Genomic DNA, 19768 nt, shown 5'->3' on the forward strand with positions numbered 1-19768 from the left:
GTTTGCTCTCCGTCAAAGAGAATTTATCATGTAATGTACAGATGCCCTTAAGGGCCACCGGGTTTCAAAGCGCCTTGTTCAGGACATTGAACCTGTCTATGTCTAAGTAAAAGAAATGTACCATGTTGCATTGTCGTTATGTTTTCATACATGGCTTCAGCTTTTCTCTCTCTCTCTATCCTCTCTCTATGTGTCACTGTCTCACTCAAACCGATTTCAATCATCATTAGGGACATTTTTCCCCCTCTATCTTCAACTTTGTTTTGTGCTTGTCGTTCTAGATATCTCTAGTAAAGTTATTCTACAGCCTGAATCGGGAATAAATTCTTGCTTGTATAGTTTTCTCCCTTCAGGGTTAGGTTTTCAAACCGATTTCAATCATCATTAGGGACATTTTTCCCCCTCTATCTTCAACTTTGTTTTGTGCTTGTCGTTCTAGATATCTCTGGTAAAGTTATTCTACAGCCTGAATCGGGAATAAATTCTTGCTTGTATAGTTTTCTCCCTTCAGGGTTAGGTTTTAGCAAGCAATTAGAGATCTGTCTTCTTTCATAGGTACTGCAGATTATATCTAAAAGATTGTGAAATCCATATTGTCAAGACAACCAAGCCTTCCGCAGTATAGACAGATTTGGTGAATTCACACGAACTGATTATATTAATCACTCATGGTTTAGTCAGAGATTTGGTAGGAATTATTACCAGAGATAATGGTGAATACGGTGATAATTTTTTTTCAACTTTCTGCTCCTAATCGCCTTCTTTTTCACCCTCTTCTTTTCATTGTTATTTGGTGGCATTTAAGCAAATATTTATTTATGTATTTCATTACGTCAGCAAATTAGATAATAATAATATCGCGTAAAGGAAACCAAATCGATCGTCTTATTTTCATAATTAAACACATAATTGAAAATCGTGTATTGAATTAAAGCATAATTATACATAATCCATAATTTTATTCATGTAGCATCAACTAATAATTATGTCAATTTTCATCACAAAGTTTCGAGAGAAAAAAAAACATAGCATTTTAGAATATTTCGAACATTGTTTAACAAAATACGTGTAGAGTGTAAAATAATGTAGTTATCATACAATTGTAACGGTAGTCTGGTTATAACACTTACAGGCGGTACTAATTTATCCAATGAATGAATCATGATAATGCTATTGCTATAACATTGAATTTCTAATAAAATGTAATTATTATTTTTCATTCTCTCAATGGAACTAGCCTAAACTAATCAATTCCGGCGTTCCATGAATGCCAGATATATAGCAATGACGTCATCTGTATTAACTCTTCTGAAGAATTTCAGATGTTTTAGTTTCAAATATTTTCGTAAACCTTGGATATGTCAGGTGTTTCCTTATTTAATTAAAAACAATACATTGGCTCACTTGTGTTATTTGGGAATTCGTATAGCGTATTCAAGGATATTTATTCCGATAACAGACTGAAATTAAGCCGGCTATACATTAAGCAGCTTAATCGTCCACGTGGATCTGCACTGCCCTCCCCTCCAATATATCTTTCAAAAAGCATTTTACCAAAGTAGGTAGAAGTAGAACATCACAAACATTCCCCTGTTGTTTACAATTTATAGATCACATAAATTAAATATGCAGAAAAGGAGTAAAGACTTACAAATTACCATTAAACCTTAACGTTCGTCAGTTTGAACCCTCAAATATGCTAGGAAGTTAAAATATGATCACTATAGCCAGCACTCCAAATCCGACAGCCATTTTATCAGATATATGCTAGAAAGTGAAATAATGGTCACTACTTATACACTCAAACTTGGACAAGTATTTCTTATTCAATAATACATTCAAATATTTATACTTTACCACGCCCTCAATATCTGGAAGGGGTTTCGTGATTCATAACCACAGGAAAGTACTTTTCAAAACAAATTTGAGCAATTTTTAGCATGCTAAAAGTTTCAGGCTAATACCAATGACATTTAACATTATAAATTCGTCATGATGGATGGGTGGCCGACATAATTCTTGTTGCTATAGAATTCAATTGTCCACCTCCTGCCCACCCCCCCCCCCTCCCTCCAACACCCAACTTCACCTTTCCCGATTACCCCACCCCGTCGCTACGACTTTCACTTAACACACGAATTTCTGTTCTTGTCAAATGAGAACTAATTTTGTATTCCATGAATTTAGTGTTGCATTACAAACATTGCAACGCTATGCATACACCAAGAAAATTTGTGTTACTTATGTCTAAAATGTCCAATACCCCTCCATAAGTTTTTATATTGTAATATTGAGTAAATGTTAAGTACTATAAGAGGCAACATACAGGTTGTAACAAACCCAAATAAATATTTTATATTAGTGTCTAGCGTTAGTATATGCCTCGGCTATACTTGCCCAATAATAATCATGTCGTATAGGTCTGCGTATGAACACTAAAGCATATGAAGGTCTCAAATGTAACGTTACTGTGAAATATCGAGGGACGCAGTCGAATAAACATTGCACCATGATTAAACTCTCAGTCAAAGCTAAACTAAAAATAACACCCGCTACGAAAACACACAGGAAAATTTTAAATCAAGAAAATGTCAGTATCTATATTTACATTTTTTTTTATGAAAACCATGAAATGTTCTGAACGTTGATGAATTGGATGACGTCACAGAGTTGTAAAACTTTATAAATAAATAATGAGTCCGGTTGTGACGGTTGAACAATTTTAAGTTTTTGAAAATTGCAAAGTGTCACCTTTGAAGGCCATTGGATTCAATGAATTATCAATACATGGGTTACATGCATGAACGGTTATTAGTTATATGTGTGTGTATGTGTGTGTGTGTTGTTTGTTTTCTTTTTCGTTTGATTGTTGATGTTGCTGTTGTTGTTCGTATCTCTAGTTTAATTGTTGATGTTATTATTGTTTGATGCATTGTAATTTGGTTCTCTTTTGTACATTACCTTATTGTGTATATCAATATACGTAATTCGTATTTATCTCTGGCATCTAGTGTATACGACTATTTTGTAATATAGCTCGTGCTACAAATCCGATGATGATTGTAGTTTTATATATTTTGATATAATTCATAAGATATACCAACCACACGGGTGATGATTATAATAAGTATACGATGATAGTATAAATAAAGGACACGTTGAAACTATAAACGTTATATTACCATCGCGCATAGCCTATTGGTATATTATCATGATGTACAGTGTATTGTTATCATCACTTATGTTCCTTGTGGCGTTCCATAATCCTCGATTTGGTCATTCGATCTACACACACAAATAAACATGTCACTTATCTACACTATTACAACGACATCTTAACACGCATGGCAAATAAAAACTCTTAAAAACTAAATCTGAATTACGAAATGATGAAACCTTTATTTTGTAAAGCATGTTAAACTTCTGGAAGTCGGTCGGGTTCGTTCGACTGTAATATCGATTCTACAGCAACAATATATGATTGCAGTGAAATTAGTGAACTGACTTGCACGGTAATGTGGAGAAAAAATCTGGTAAAAGTATATAATGAAACGCTATGGCAATGGACAAATTGTTATACACTGAAATGTAAAGAAAAACGGCCATTTTCAAAAAAAAAGGAAGAATAACCACTGTGTTTCTCGTATGTTTTGAGTAGGCCTATATGCTATTTATAAACTTAAATTATTACACTGCTATACACAAACTATGAAAAGTTTTTTTTTTTAAATTGTTGTAGATTTAATGCAAAAATCATAAAAACAACCTAATTACATCGTATAGTCTATAGGCCTGCAGTATGAGCTTTAACTCTTATCACTTCCGGCGCCATTCTTCTTTCAAACTTTTCATACGTCATGCATATAATTATGCCTACTTCATAATTTATTGTTCATTCATACTTAGTAAAGATTCCTAAATCCTATTGGTCCATTCAGGTCAGCTGACCGTGGTTAATCCTGTGAGTAACGCACGGTAAAATTACGGGGCATCACTTTAATAAATCTTTGGTTATATGTAACCAAAAATGTTTTGTTTTATGATTTTTCCCCCACACAAATGGTAGTGTATGAATGAACGGGGTTAATCAACGGTCTAGCGTGCGTTACTCACATGATTAATGCACTCCGGGTGTTAATGCTATCGCTGGATGCACTCGGGCTCCGCCCTCGTGCATCGCTTGCATTATCCCCCGATCGTGCATTAATCCTGTGAGTAACGCACGCTAGACCGTTGATTAACCCCTTATTCATCGCATCCGAAAAAGGGTTTATAGAAGGTTACTATAGAAACATATGTACAACTATTGTATAGCATACAAAATAAACCGTTGCCGAATTCCATTTGTAACATGTACGCTTTTAACCAGCCTTACGTTCTGAATCAACTTTGAGACGAAATGCACATTATGCGTGTAACAGTATTTTCACTAGGGAAACATCGATGGAATAACACGTGGGTGTATCAAATAAAGCAATTGAAAGTGACCATATCACTTGCATCTGTTGGCGGTTTTTTTTTGTCCGCTTTAATAATGCGTATTCCTTTTAAATAAATTAAAGATATAACAAAAAATCGTAACCTTTTCAGTTGGATAGAACGTATTTCCCCCCTAACATCAAGGCAAATACGCATGCGCCGTTAACTTTGATATTTCGCTTCTGCAAAATATCAAAGAAGGTATAGTCTGTGCGCCTTCAGTCAGAGATTTAAAAATCTGATATTCTAAACAATGGGAAGTGAATAAAACAGATGATTTTATAGAGTACTAAGAGGATAGTGGTCAGAGAAATTCTTCCAACAAAATGAGAAAAACAAGACACTTTTGTGGAAATCTATAGTCATGTCTTTAAGCTGAAAACAGGGCCGTATATATGGAGACACGACCTCTCCCCTCCCACATTCCCCTCCCTTCTCACCCTCGTTCTAACCTACGGTGTGTATTATACTATTTTAATGCACTATCCACATACATTTTTTTCCATCCATGAAAACTGCTGCTTTCAAGAGATTATAGTATATCAAGATAAAAAAGTAACCCAAAAAGAGATGTTTTGACAAAAATCAAACTTGTATATATATATATATCTATTAATATGCACTTTTCATTGAAAACACTTTCGTGGACTATGTAGCAATGCAATTATATCGAGGTGTCAAAGGTCATTTGAGAATGGTATTTAGAAATATTGTCCGCCGACATCTAGACCGAAGCCCAAGTGTGAAAGGAAACTCCCCTACCCCCCCCCCGCCCCCAAAATCAACTTTTTACAACCTTGTGACGTCACGTGATGTGAATGTCTATATCCAAGCAAGGATTTGCTAGAAATGATCTGTGAAAGGTCATTTGAGAACAACTTCCACAAACATATTTTGCATTTATCTAGGCCGAGACTATACTGTAAACGAAAGTCGCTAAGAACTCATTTTTTTTCACCCTATAATGACGTCACCCGTTGAATGTCATGATGCAGGCAAGAATTTGATATCGGGGTATAGACGTTATCGCCAATGACATTTATACTGTGTATATAACTGACTTTCGCATAAATCACATTTCTCCTCATATTTCATGGTTAGAAGATTACATCACGCCTCGTAATACCACAGGTGTATATGTGTGTTTAATGTTATATCGTCACCAACGATCTCAGTTTGGGCATAAGCGCAAATGTGAATTTACGCAACGTATGATACATTGCATCCATGCATCAGCGCTATTTCCAATGTACATATCGATGTACCCTCCTTCTTTTTCGAGTGACCAAAACTGTATACAACACATATTTCGACAGTTTCCTACATACGATGAGCCACGCACGCATGCGTGAACAACCAACGCGCGTATATAGATATAATGCGATCGTCAGGCGAGAAATGACACTCCGCGTAAATTAAACAGGTCCCACATGGGACTTTGTCCGTATGTAACTACTTACTCACATGCTGCGGTGAATCATCTAATTTTCGAGTTGGAAACTTGATACCGTAAGGAGTTACTGGATATTATACTCAATCGCTCATGGGCTAAAATTTAATTAACACGAGTAATGCTGACTTTAGTCTTACAGTTGTTAATTACAAAAATTATTGCACCGGTGAAGGAAGAAGGAAGGAAATAGTGTGGAGAGTCACGGCGGATTTATTTTTTCTTCAAGTACTTGAAAAAAAGAAAAAGTTTAATCATGACGAAACTGAACTTATACACAGTGCAATCAGGTTCTAAATTAAAAGAAAAACAGAAAGAGAAAATACGAGAGTGTTCTCATTTGTCATTGTGAGATCACTGGAGAAATCAGTATAATGTCCAATCTTTTTATCTTTTACTTTTTTGTACTCTCAGAAGCATTTTACACATTGCAAGGTTCACGTAGTTTATCAAGAGTAGAGCAAAGGTTCTACGAGCTAGGGCAGAGACTGAAAATCATTGCTTGGAGCCAAACGCCAGAAGGCAAAATCTCACGACTATACCTACATTGAGCGATGTGCAGGGTACAGTATAGGCTACATGTAAGGTGCTCAAGGTAAACGCTTGGAGGGTCCGCATGCCCGATGAGTGTAAGATTGTGGGCCGAGATTCTTTTCGTGGGCGCAGAATGAATTTTTTCAAAGGCCCGGCAGGCCGGACACTGTATTATGGGCCACCTTAATGAGAACCCCTGATTTAAAGTCTTTGTAATAAGCCTATAACACACACACACACACACACACATATATATATATATATAAATATATATATATATATATATATATATTTATATATATATTGAGTCATTTGTGTGACGTTATTCCGGTCATATCACTTGATACAAGTAGAACCGGACCGAGTTTAAAATGTCTCCTCTTCAAAGTATAGATTTGTTGCACCTGTTTACGGATTTCCTATCATGTTCAAGTATTTTAATGACATTTAAACCATAATTTACGATTTTAGAAAGATTTAGTTATTGTTAACTTTATGGTATATAAACAATGAATGATTGGGTGATTTTCTGTTTAACCTGAATCTCACCTACAATCGAGTTGACGCATGCGCAGTTCAACCATGGAATGTTTTACATAAATATGATTGGTTACTAAATCATATGACGTCTTATTTTTGTAAGTTAAGTAAAGTAAGTTTGTAGGGGGCAAACCTATTTATGAAAGCAGCAACAAGTCCCACACTTGTGGATGGGATTTTACGCATACTAGTGATACACAGTTATGTTCCATATACAAGAACTCTCTATCTCAAGAAATTGAATGTGGCATGCCTTCATATACTTAATTACCCCCCTCCCCCTCCCCACTCCCTTCTACTTTTTTCGAACCCCTTACACCTTGCACAACAGCTACTAATATAAACTATGTATAGAAATATAGGCTACATATTAAATTTTGAAAAAGTGAAGAGTAACTTAATTGATATCTCTCCGGATATGTATTCTACTGACCTCGAGTATATACACACTATTACCTATATCTACCTCTCTTTACGTATGAAGAGAAACTATAGCACACTAAACCCGTTGAGAATTCCTTCACAATTTGCTTGATTGCTAACTGCACTGCTGATATTAATATACGTGACAAACATAGTGATGATGTCAACTCCATAACGAACCCTTGGCCGACCTCATCATCAAGATTAAATGTCCAATTAATCCATAAAACAAATAGATCGTTTTCCACGACCTCCGAAAAAAAAGAAACCTCTTCAAGAAGAAAAGATCAATGAGTAATTCAAGCCTGTATTGAATATACATTATACATGATCACGTGATTTACCTAACCAATTGCGTATGTACACAGCAAATACAGTAGCGTTGTGTGTAGGAATCGCTTCTTCCGATTCCTTAATTACACAAGGATCTTTATTTTGGGATGAAAATTGACATGTTTTGCACATATTACGTTTTCAGGTAGCGATCAGATTCTTCATTCTTGGTTATATACTTTTCTTCATTGACTCTATGATGTTGGAGAAAAATCACCGGGGTATTCACTGGGGAATTCCGTTAATGGACAATTTTGTGTATGCTTGGGAATACCTTCGGTTTCCGTACAGGTTTCTTGGCTCAGTGGACTTTCAATATAGATCCAGAACTGATTAAAGTGTAATTCAAAATCCTTCATCCGTCCACCCACAGTTGGTTCGAGTACGTTGTATGGCGTCAACTTCGATTGCGGACGGGTTACTATAGGGGCCCAAAACTATTTACCTATTTGGCAATACGTATGTAGGTATACAGGCCTAATGTATGCATGTATATAGAGTGTTCAATACAGAAGAGTAGAGCAAATAATATAGTATACCTTTACGGTAACTTACAGCAAGTCATTACTCGGGTTTCACCCATGCACGGCGATCATCAGACAACTGAACGTATACGTTCGCGTGTTCTAATTCTTCCTATAATATAATACTATATATTATATATACATACGTTCTGGACATAATAGCTTATGGCCAGACCCTCGGAATAAGAACGATTTGTTCCACAGAGGGAGAATACTAAGCAAAAAATAAATACCCTTGAATCTAAATTAGTTGAAATTATTTAGTTGAAATAGTTTAGTTGGACTATGCCATTTGCATAATTAGAGAAAAGATTGAGAAAAGCGAGTAAGGTTCCTAAAAAGTGACCTCTTAAAACGACAAAAGAGTGTGTCGAAATAACAGAAGAAAGTACAGGCTCCCATTGCGGTTACTCGCAATCCCCGCCTTCCACCTTTACATAAAATCGTCGAAGAACATTTCCCTATCTTAAAGTTGTCTGCAACTATCAAGGACAGTTTCGGAAGCCCCCTCACTCCCCTCCCCCACCCCTCCGCTGTCGTTTACAGGCAACCGCCGAATTTACAGTCGTTACTTGTGAAAGCTAAGATTCATCAATATAAATTCATATATATGTATGGATGTATGTATGTATGTATGTATGTATGTATGTATGTATGTATGTATGTATGTATGTATGTATGGGTGTAAGTATGTATATATTTATATAAACATACATACACACATACATACGACGCAAAAACAAGATATGATACCAAGAATATCAACACTATCGGTCATTAGCCCCGGACATCAAACCAATTTCAATGAGTAAATCAACCGTTTGTTGAATATCCTTCTCCCTATGAAATAAGTTTGCCTATTTCCTATTCCTTTTTTGGTCGCTCTTGCAACCAATTAAATTCTCTGCATATATACGTCAAGTATAACATGTCTCGCCTGTCAATTTTGTTCGACAAAAAAAAAATATGATTTTGTGGGAAAAGATAAATTTACGAGAAAATTGCTACGGTGACATTTTCTGACAACTTCAATTTCGCTTGCAAAATAAATTACATCGTAACGTTAGTCGATAGAACATTTGATGACAACTTCGTGAAGAGCAACACAAACTGCAGGTGATACTTATTAACGTGATCTGAATGAATTGGTTTTGTTGGAGCCAGTGGTTAATGTCAATGAATACGTATTTGTTTATTGCTTACAAATTTTTTCTTCAGAAACTTGGGGGTGAACGTTATGCTTGAATATATGTATTAATGTACTGTATCAACTATTAAGATGCATTTTAACAGTGAACCAACAAGAGATTAATATGCTTACGTCGTCTTGATATGGTAGTTTAAATTTAAATATGTTTGCCAATGTACAAAACTGCCGTGAGAGGTGTGAGAGGGTATGAGAGGGAGTGAGGGGTCCAAAAGTAGAACACCTCAAAAAAGTGATATAATGAAACACATTTCGCCTTGTCAATTCATTCACTTTCTCCTTCAGATTTATATATTTGTAATTGTTATGAGTTTGAAAATCCAGAACAGTGAAAAAACTTCCAGCCTCCGGGATTCGAACCCGGGCCTCCCACATTATATGCGATATATATGTATGTGTATATATATATATATATATATATATATATATATATATATATATATATATATATATATATATATATATATATATATATACATATATTATACTCCCTCTTTTCAGTGACATCGTTTCTTTATACTTGTGAACTATTTTGCGCATGCGCAATGCAGTGTTTGAAGGACTAATTAATAAGGTCCTTATGTAAACTACAGAAGTGTAAAAGTAATTACGATGCATTCTTCAACGTTTTCAAATAGTGTAAAAGTTGCAGACTGTACAACGAGGACTGTTTCGTGTAACGGTAGACTTATATCTTCATGTAAAGTGTTCGTGATTATTCCATACATAACGTTGGAGATCTTTTCCGTTGGTACAATTACCACACGGGGATAATGAAATCCCCTGTGACCGAGATCCGGCGAGATCCGATGACAATATTTAATAGGGCTTCCCAATTTAAGCCCCTTGATTTGGTGCTACATATAGCATGGCTAAAGGCTATGTTTGCAAGATGACAAGCTAAGGGTGATAAGCGGAAAGAGAAAAGATTTTAGAGGCATCGGTTATAAGAAGCAATTGCGTGAGGTGAAGTTAACATATATAGATGCAATGAGCATGCGTGCATTGCCGTAGGGTGCGTTCGTGCCGAGGTGTCAAAAAATGAACATATGTATCTCTGAAAGTCGGGAAAGCGTTATAGTAATGGGTTATTCATCTAAGTAAGATCCAAAAGTGTATATATAGTCACATGAGAAGATCACAAAAGTCTACGGGTTTGACTTTCTTGTTTTTCATGTGCATCTGCTATGCAATTGTGTATGGATTACCGATAGGTTATCACCGTTGGCTACGAAAGCACAATAAAACACCGTAATCGGGGAGGCTGAGGGAGATGAAATGATTTATGTCATTACGAAACAAATAGTTTCACATTTAAACTGTACTACGAGAAAGAAACACTATATTTATACATGACTGGGTGAACAATTAATTAAGTTTTACATGACGGAATGAACCGAAAATATACATTATGTATATATATATATTACTGAGTGAACAAATAATAACGTTCTACATGACGGAATGAACGGAATGTATAAATATATATATATATATATACATATATATATATATATATATATATATATATATATATATATATATATATATATATATATGTTGATACTAGTTGAGACTAGTGGAACACTAGTAGTTGTAAGACAATTCTGTCTGTTGTCTGACGATCGCTATAATAACGCTTGAAACTCCGAGTTACAACTACTATAGTGTTCCACTAGTCTCAACTAGTATCAACATATATTCCGCTCTGTCCACTGGACATAGAGCACTCTGTGCCAAGATAGACGCCAACCAACCAACTCTCTCTCTCTCTCTCTCTCTCTCTCTATATATATATATATATATCTATATATACAATATGTATGTATATGTCTACCTTAGAGCTAAAATCGATTCCATATCTGTGATCTTTTTATAAAAGTTTAGAAGGGGTAGTATAATTTCGTCTCTTTTCCAATGACGGTTTTCCGTTTATCCCCCTCTTGTCCTGCGGTCGTGTGTTGGTATATGTTCGCTCACGTTTCAAGTACATTTAAGGCAAAAAAAAAAACAGAGAGAAAGTGGAGTTAAAACAAATACAAAGTTTTATCGACAGTAATTTGTCCTTGCCCGTAAACATGTACAAATGTTGATAGATGGAGCCATGAAGATACACCGTGCTTTTCAATTAATAATGCAGTGACAACATGTCCTTTGGTATTGTAACAGATGATAGCGCATTGGGTGCCGTGTTTACGGAATGGCTATAAACATGATTATATTCTTAAAGGAGACGTAATCCCCAACCATCATCATTGGTCTATATGTGATAGTGATAATTGCCACGAACAACTTCCCGTTACACAGCTATATCAGAAAAAATGTAATTCCATTTTTCGGAAATATCAGGATCAAATGTTCCTTCAGATACAAACATCGATAATTTCAAAGTCCATGATATTCTTGTATAGTTAACAATAGTATATGAGAAAGTGACTTGAGCTGCGAAACGTTGAAGGAAGCAAAGAAATATCTTACTCCTTAAACTTCACTTGTTGACAAAATCATGGCAAGAGGCTGTCTTTTACTTTGATCAATTCCTATCTTAATTTGAGATTGTCTTAAAGTGACGACTATAGACTCAAGCAGTAAGCTACTTTAAGGGTCGTTATGTAACTAAGAGCAAATTTCACGGGACTTCAATTACTGACAAACCTTATTCTTTTATATTTCCCAGGATTTTATATCCTCATTTATCATATGCTACCGATCAATTTGAAATCCTTTCGTGTGATTTTTGCTTTAACTTGGTGGAAGAAAAGCTTGTTTTGCCTCAGGAGGAATACGCTTTTATAGACGTTTGACAAAAACCAGGAAACGATTCCATGTCACGAAAACTCTAGGATGTGGTCTGGCGAGGACAGAGAGACGTTTCATTTTGGCTTTTCTTATCAGTCACTTTATTCCCCCTTTTAAAGCTGAAAGGCATCACAGCTGAAAGGCAACATTTGAACTTGCGCCAAAGAAAAAATAAAGAAATAAAAGAAAGAAAATCAGCTTAATGTGCTACACGTGTGTGTTTATAGATGTTAATTATCTCTGATTCTAGCTAGAGAAGACTTAGCCCATCTGATAAAATATTATACTACGGTGACCTGTTTCATTTGTCATTAAATTGGTGTCATTAAAGTTAAATGTGTTTCTATGTTTAAATTGTAAGAAATTAGTTTCCTTTCCTTTTCTCTTCACGCTACTGCTTTCGTGCGTAGCAAACATTGTCACCATTCCATATTTATATATATGTCATGCAATAAACTTGAACTGAGGCCTTGATTTTTTTTTAAAGAACTTATGATGAACCCGTCCTCCATTTGTACTTAGTGTGTATATGTATCTAATATCTATCTATATATATATCTCTGATTCTATCTATCTATCTATCTATCTATCTATCTATCTATCTATCTATCTATATATATATATATATATATATATATATATATATATATATATATATATATATATATATATATATATATATATATATATATCATATGTACGTTACACGCCTTGATCAAAACGCTGGAAGGCCACAACACAACCAAAAATACAACTTTTAAAGGCAATAAAGGGAAACCAGGGGTAACGGATGGAGGATAGATAGATGTAACATATTCTCATGACCAGGGTGATGTTATGTACCTCAGATCAAAGCCGTCTATATCTATATACGGCTCTGCCTCAGGTTATCATATTGTTTTGTAATATTTCAGTTAATCTATACAAGGGGCCGGTTATAATAGCAGCACCTAATACTCACTGCAGAATATATGGTGCGACAGAGATACGAAAAGACTCTCAACATGCAGACAACATTGATCAATCATCAATCATCCAATTTGCTTATGCGCATGGTCATATAGCTCAAATACATGCAGACAAAACGAATATTTTGATTGGTTGATTCATGTTTGAATACGTCATATGTCTGTCTTGATCTTATTTCTTGTTCTTCTTATTGTTTTACTGTGGTCTAGTTTCAACACAGCTGTTTGATGAGAGGTTTTTCGCGGTTGTTGTCATTTCAGAGCTCTTGTTTCAATTTCGTTGCCTTCTTGACTATGGATTTGTTGATTGAGAAACTTTGATATTAATTAATTAACGCGATCGAAGGGAAACCGACACCTCTCAAATAGGCTCAGTGAGAAAGCAGTCGGAGAATGCGAACATCTATTCGAGTTCCGTGGTAATAAGGAACTTAAAGGAGCTATAAGCCAAAACATACAGCAAGCACGTTATAAAGATGCTACTCACGTTTTCACATTTGCGTTAAAAGAGTGTACACGGTTAGAACAAAAACACATCGATGCACAGTTTTCTTCTGATATTAATGCTCCAGAAGTTATCATGCATGTATCAATGCTCCAGATGTTATCATGGTGTATCAATGCTACACAAGTTGTCATGGTGTATCAATGCTCCAGAAGTTATCATCATGGTGTATCAATGCTCCAGAAGTTATCATGGTGTGTCAATGCTACACAAGTTATCATGGTGTATATATTTCACATTAGCTCCGAGAGCGTCAGAAACGTTTTTGTCTGACAACGCCAAAATTGCAGGGATCCCAGCTGATGGGATAGGGCAGTCTTATAGAGAATTGTGAACCAAAATTATTTAGAGTAACTATTACTTTGTGCTGGTCAACAAACAACTAGACAAAACAATGTCATGTAATATCATATCATATCATGTCATGTCATGTCATGTCATATCATTTCATGTCATGCCATTTTACTGCATATGATGTCATGCAATGTCATGTCATTTCCTTTCCTTGCCTTTCATGTCGTGTCATATCATGTCATGTCATGTCAGGTCATTTCATGTCATGTCATGTCATGTCATTTCATGTCATATCATGTCATGCCATGTCATGCCATGTCATGCCATGTCATGTCATGCCATGTCATGTCATGTCATGTCATTTTATGACATGTCATGTCATATCATATCATATCATGTCATGTCACTTAATGTCATGTCATTTCCGTCCATATAATGGCATGTCAAGTCAATTTCATGTCATGTTGCTGAAGAGAAGTTTGGATATAAAGCCTATTATACACATTTAGCCAGTTAATGCTCTTCCTGTTTGTTCTAAGTAACTCAAGTAATGCTACTATATGTTTAAGTTTTCGACTTTTAGAACAGTTCACACGGCTGAGAGTGACGTCACAGAAGCAGCGCGTTTTTTTCTCTCGGGCAAGTAAAGCCGTTTGGAACGGTTTCATTTAATCAAAGTGACGATGTTAGTCATTCTTTCCAGGGGTGGTTTTTCCTTTTAATATAAATTCTGATAAATCTGGCAATAAAGTGGAATTGAAGTTGTTATAAACAAAAGCAATTAAGATGCCAATGAAGAAATTCAACTCCATCTGTCCTTGGTAGCTTTTTGACATAGTATACATCGTAAGTCACATGCGTTGTTTAAAATTTCGAGAGTCGATTGTAAAGCTTTTATACTTAATTTGTTTGGGGTGTTTGAACTTTATGGTCCGTGAATATTTTTTTCTCACATATTATCTTTCGCGTCGGTTGTATTTTAAGAAACTTTTTGAATTGTATTCCCGCAAAATGTTGGTATGTATCACTACCGATCCTTTAAGGAGACACAAACCCAACCATCATATTTAGCTTACATGACAGAGATCGTTGAAAATAATTTCTCCCACAAACAGCTAGAAAAATACCCAGCTTGTTTCGTTTGTGAGATATCGTAGTTTAAGAGTCGCATATGGGGGTTCAATCATTTTGTAAATCTGTGACGTCATAGAGCCACTAGAATCTGAAACGTTTTCCCCTCTATTTGTTTATCTTTTCATATTTTCAAGGTAAACTGTTTACAGTGTTGTCACTGAAACCCGTGCCATCATTAGGTCATGTTAAGACAAGGGCGCAAAGTTAGACATTTGTTTTTTGCTAGGGGACGGGCACGACCTATTAACTGAAGGAAATATTCTTCTGACCCTTTTGGGGGCCTGGAAGATATTTGGGGATAGTCCAATCCCCGCCCCCTGCCCCCGGGACGTAGTGAAAAGCTTTAATATTTTAGCTTAAAAAATGGCAGAACCTATCTCCATAACAGAAAATAAACATTGTAAGAAAAATTGTAAAATTTAAAAAAAAGGGAAACGTGTGTGTCTCAATGATGCCACATTTAGACTTGATCAAGTCTTCAGCCTAGTGTATGAGAGGGGACATTAAATATGTGTAATAATGGAATAATATATTTTTTCTTAGCTGTTTTGGGAGAGTTGTTCATATACACCATATAGACCAATGATAGTGATTGGATTTGTGGCTCATTTAAGTTCACGTAAAAGTGCAGTTCAAATAGGTTGACGAACCGAGTTCCATTTCAAGGCATCACTTGAAGGTCTTCACACAGCGAAATTGTCATTTTGTCTCATGATGTGATTACATGGTAATATGATAAAGTAACTGGGCTACGAAATGTTTTGAAGGGCTTTACTTAAGTTACAAGCCAATTTCCGTTCACTTGGGGGAAGGAATAATATGTAATATAAAATACAAGTTGTCTCTGTTATCAAGTTATATGTTTGATGTAGGTGTGTTACAAACTGCTGACAAATTTCCTAGTACAAGTCAAAAACCTACAATCAACAAAATGAACATAACACCCTTTTTCAAATGCAATTTTTCTATATTTCTTTATAAATGATATCGCTTTTCAACGATTACGTCTTCTTCACATGATGGCAGACTTTTATATTCGGAGGCCATACTCGTATGCTTATAATAATAACATGTATGTGTAACCCCCCACCACATCCCCTCCCCCACCCCATATTACTCGGAGCATTTCGTAGATCTAGTATATACGGTATTCGCATCAGAGCGGTCAGAGCTTTGTACTAGCTGACTATAGTACACCCCTTAAAAGTAAACTAAAAAAAATACTAGCGCAACATTGCGTGTAGACCTAATTATAGACCTAATTTGTAGCATAAATATGCATTAGAATGCATCATTTTACTTCTAACTTTATTTCTGTGGGAGGACCCGCACCCCCCCCCCTCACCCCCGCATACTTACGATTTGATTTCACGACGCAAGGGCCACACCCCTTCTATCTTTTATTAATTCTAGTTCCAACCCTGCCGTCAAGTCTGTCTTTACCACGTTCTGTACAGACAAATTTGAGCAAGTTTAATTTATGAACATGTCAATAAGACGGTCATTAAATAACTTGCTTCGCGACGCTCTGACCATTACGTGATATACTACCTACCTAAAGCCAATTGACTTTGTTGTTACTACAACGAATGGACATATAATTTCTTGTCTATAGTATTAATTCGTTGAAATGTCAATGTTTGATTACAAGCATGAATAATTAAGATGAAGGGATCAACCTCATCACGGCTTACAATATTTAGCTCACGCCTTGCACAGGCTGCTGTCAAAATAACTAGGTTGGAAGAATTTAGGATATAGTATGCAGCGTACTAATATACACACCCACTCTTGTGCAGTTACGATAATTCATAGGGAAGCTACAGTGTTGTAGGGTAAAATGTTAGGAGAAGGCATTGGTTATATAAACAAAGCTATATGTTAATTTTATTGGATGCATAAGTGGTTAGACAAATGAATTATTTCAATCCAAGTCACCGTATATATATATATATATATTTATCTATATATATATACACTGCATATTATATACACTGAATATATATACACTGCACGAGTGTTTCTATATATAAATAAATATATATATATATATGTATATATATATATATATATATATAGATATAGATATATGCTCCGACGCATTGTCCGGGAAATAAGATTAATGACGGTACATTCAACGTACTGAAGGGATATACGGTACATGTTCTCTACGCCCCTTCCGTCCCCTGCAACACAGTTCCAACACATTGCTTATATATTAATTATCAGTTTTACATGAAGGATATACGACTGAATTACTAGTCTGTGGGTATAAGTGGTCTGTTCGATCACATGCTGCACACAGAAATTTTGTTTACAAGAGTTGTTCTTGCCTGCTGCTTTCGTATATACATTGGCGGTGTGTGTTTAAAGTGCTTAAAATCCCTTGATATTCGTCAATAATTCCTCAACCGTGGCGTTTCGCATCTTCTACAAGGCATTGCAAGAGGTAATATTGAATAAACTCAACCGAAAGGGACATCGCATTGCTAACCTTGGGACACAGAATTGTTTTAAAGAAAATCCGTCCCTGTTGCGTACACAAGCTTTCGATTTTCGAGGAAAAATAAATAAATAAATAAATAAAAATAAAACGAAACAAAACAAAACAAAACAAACGAAAACAAGCAGGGTATAACTGTAGATGCAATATATACAGATAATTCTAAGTTAACAAAGATTAAAGAAGGAAAATGTTGGGTATGGATTATACAATGTATGTTATAAATATACATTCTTGAAATACGTTGCATATACTTCTCCAAGAAATATTAGACGGAACAACTGTTGATTCTTGCAAACGTTCTCTTGTAACATCGAACCGTATTATATATAGGCACATCTATATTTGATTCAGTCAGAAATCGCGAGTCCGACATTTAAATGATATAAATGTGACATTTTGTCACGTGTTTTGATTTAACCCTTAGTCTATATGTTCGATATTTATTTATATCCTTCCATTATACGGCCGGACATTTTACACTTCTATGTATTATAGCGATCGATTATATATATAAATAGTAAGCGATAAATATATACACAAAAGCGCATGGATATGAATATACCTTGATGACGTCACAATTTTGTAAGCTTTACGCTATTATATTCTATAACCCGAAGTGAAATACATTGATCGTCTGCTGTACAAAACCAAAGTATTTTCATTGATTTTTTTTTGTGCCTTATTTACATCCGTATTCGGGTTTTTTTTTTGGTTGCAATTTAAATATTGTCCTTTAATTATACCTGTGCAGAATCTTTCCTGGTCTTTAACTAATTCCCAAATCCTGCGAAGTAGTTTTCGTAATGGTCGAAGTTATCTTAGTACGTACATTAGAAAGCGTATAATAATGTTTAAACATCGTAAATCTTTTTTCTCTTTTCTCCATTATAATGGTTCCTCGCGACCGGCTATTGACATTGTTACTTTAAGTAACTTAGAACACTCCACTTTAAAGTGTATGTATATAAATATACATCACTTTAAATTCAAGTAATGTGTATTTAAGTGATATAGCCTATAAGCAATATATATTCATTTGTTTATTATGAACCAAATGACCACGCACTACAGTACTCGAGTTATTAATCACACTGCACGCGAAGGTATAGCCTATACGCTTCTCGAAATTTGCCCTTGAGCTAATATGACACTTAAAATAATCACATTTAAAGAAGATCTGTTATATATTAAACGGTGATTAATGTACCAACGCATGAAGACTGTACGCTTATATGAACACCTAATAAGCCATATACATATACAAATATACAGTTACATTTAGAATATGTTCAGAAGTTAATTATATGTTATGAATTTTGAACAAAGGTGGAGAATGACGTATTCAAATGAAATCGTACGTTTTGTGTTGGTTTCAGAAAATTGTCTTGGTTTCAGACATTTTTTATGCCGAGTTACCAATACTACATTAAAGGCCTACATGCATACCTGTGTACTTACTATTCCATGCGTTTCTGATTCAATGTTTCGATTGACACACTTATTCCTTAACCTCTTTCTGTATCACTTTAAAATTAACAGAATTATTTTGAAATTAGAGAAATATATACAATGTATCATTTCTATGATAACTTAAAAGGTAACAAAAAAGGCTTACCTAACTCGTCGTACAAAGATAGCAATGCGACACTTTTAACCGATCGAGGCGGGTACAAGTTTCTCCATCCCTCGCCTCAAAGATATTGAAGAAAAGTCAGGTTCTTTTTTTTTTAACTGAAACAGATCGAATCCTCGTAGTAGGATGGTTACTGAGTAGCCGCACCACTAAGCCCCGCCCCTTTTTAGACTGTCATCATCGCCATCAAGCGTCTGATAGCCTCACATGCACTTAATGAATAAAATATTCATTTGATTGTCATGGCAGTATAAGCATTAGGTACCCATATACAGAGATACACACGCTACAAGAGTAACGGTAGGCTTAACACTAGCGCTGGTTCGATTTCATCCAAGCGACATTTAATCTCAAACTCATTTGAAATCCTTGTAACCTTAGTAACAAAATCAAGTCGAAGGAATAATGAATTTCCGCCCAAATTGTTAAGAGATGTGGT

General features: G+C 35.2%; 1 protein-coding gene across 1 annotated transcript in view; it reads right to left on the bottom strand.

Annotated features, from left to right (window-relative positions):
• LOC139958969 (transmembrane ascorbate-dependent reductase CYB561-like) overlaps positions 1-19516 on the bottom strand; it is a 31614-nt gene extending 12098 nt beyond the window's left edge. The window contains exon 1 of the mRNA XM_071956431.1: positions 19312-19516. The gene's annotated coding sequence lies outside the window, so the exon portion shown is untranslated. The remainder of the gene's footprint in view (positions 1-19311) is intronic.
• Between the last annotated feature and the right edge of the window lie 252 nt (positions 19517-19768).

Source organism: Apostichopus japonicus, chromosome 18 (assembly GCF_037975245.1).
Source record: "Apostichopus japonicus isolate 1M-3 chromosome 18, ASM3797524v1, whole genome shotgun sequence".
Classification (NCBI taxonomy): domain Eukaryota; kingdom Metazoa; phylum Echinodermata; class Holothuroidea; order Aspidochirotida; family Stichopodidae; genus Apostichopus; species Apostichopus japonicus.